At 43.7% G+C, this 1,736-nt stretch overlaps 1 pseudogene; it reads right to left on the bottom strand.

The window, feature by feature from the left end:
• Window positions 1-489: 489 nt before the first annotated feature.
• Window positions 490-1,290, bottom strand: LOC134378961 (olfactory receptor 2J3-like; annotated as a pseudogene).
• Between the last annotated feature and the right edge of the window lie 446 nt (window positions 1,291-1,736).

The following is a 1,736-nucleotide window of genomic DNA, read 5'->3' as shown; positions in this document are numbered from 1 at the left end:
CTGAGCTGGTTTTCATGGGCTCAAGATTTGCAGAACCCTTGGGTGCTAGATGAGATGCCTTCTTCAGGGGGCTCTGCCTCACCCCTGAGACGAGATTCTGGTTGTCAGCTGGGGCAAGTCAGGTGCAGTGAGCCGCGGCTCCTGTTCCTTCCAAGTGTTATGTGCCCCCTTTACATGGCACTCCCCTCCTCTGGGCTGCTTCTCGCTCCCACTGAGCTTTTCCTTTCTTTGCATCTGTCAAAACTCCAACCATCCTCAACACTTACCTCCTTGGCATCTCCAGCCTGCAGCTGTCTGCATCTGTCTTTCCTTCTCTAAATCCCATCCTCCCACATAACTGAGCACCTACACAATGGCCAGTCACTTAAGGCGCGTTAATCTTATGTCCTCTGTAAGCTCTGGAGCTCAGGGACTGCACCTTATATCCATCCTGTGGTCATATTACCTACCACAGTGACATTTTCAGTTAATACTTACCAGTAATAACAGCTAACACTTATTAAACTGTATTAAGCACATGACTGGAATGAAAAACAGGGATAGAACCATTAGATGGGCTCCACATGTCCCAAAGGCCTTCTGAAGTCCAATGGTTGATTGCATCCTCAGTACAGCCCGGGTGATGGCACCATGGGAGCTGAGAATAAGAAAAAGTGGTATGAGGACAAAAATGGAGCTCATGACCAAGAGGGTCAGCTCATTAGCATGGGTATCAACACACGATAATTGCAGCAGTGCTGGAACTTCACAGAAAAAATGATCCACTTTGTGATGTCCACACAGGGGTACCCAGAAGGTAAAGGAGGAATGAAGTGCTGAGGTGGTAAAGCCACTTACCCAAGAAGCTACAGCCAACAGGTGGCAGAAATGAGGGTGCATGAGGACAGTGTAATGCAAAGTCTACGTACAGCTGCATAACGGTCATAGGACATCACCACCAGTAGGACACACTCTGTGGTTCCCAGTGCGAGGACAAAATAAAGTTGAATCATGCAACCAGCATAAGAGATGGTCTTCTCCGGACCCCAGAGGTTGACCAGCAACTGAGGGATGGAGCTGGTGGTGTAGCAGAGATCCAGAAAAGACAGGTTTGAGAGGAAGAAGTACATGGGACTGTGGAGATGGCAGTCCAGGTATGACAGGATGATGATGAACAGGTTACCTATCAGTGTCATCAAGTAGGATATCAAGACAACCACAAAGAGCACCAGTTCCAGATGAGGCCAGTTAGAAAAACCCAGCCAAATAAAGAAGCCTTCAGAATTTGCATTTTTTTCCATCATCATTCATTTTTTTTTTTTTTTGTGCCTGAAGAAAGAATCACATAAACTCAAAGGCCTCTCCTTCATTGTCAAACACTAGCAAACAGATTGGGAAAAACATGTATGCCACTTCCAAATATAATATTGTGTGCCATCATAAGTATAATTTTATAGTTTTCTTTTTATGTTTCATTCAGATATTTGTCCTGTTATAGATACAATCAATAACTCCTCAAGTAACTGAGTTCATTTAATACATCCCTAAATCAGCATTTGGGTAAATGAAGTCTAAGATACTCCACGGCCAGAAAGGATGATTATCACAAAAAATTATTTTTTATAAAACTACATTAAGTTGTGCCCCTTTTCTGCATATTCAGGCTATTTTCAACTTTGCAGTTACAGAGAAAGAAATAACTGCAGTCAATTATCTTGCATATAGATGGGAGTTTCACAGGTGACAAAAAATTGGGG

The sequence above is a fragment of the Cynocephalus volans genome, chromosome 5 (assembly GCF_027409185.1).
Source record: "Cynocephalus volans isolate mCynVol1 chromosome 5, mCynVol1.pri, whole genome shotgun sequence".
NCBI lineage: Eukaryota > Metazoa > Chordata > Mammalia > Dermoptera > Cynocephalidae > Cynocephalus > Cynocephalus volans.
Note: the sequence above shows the minus strand (reverse complement) of the source record. Positions and strands in the feature narration are given on the sequence as shown.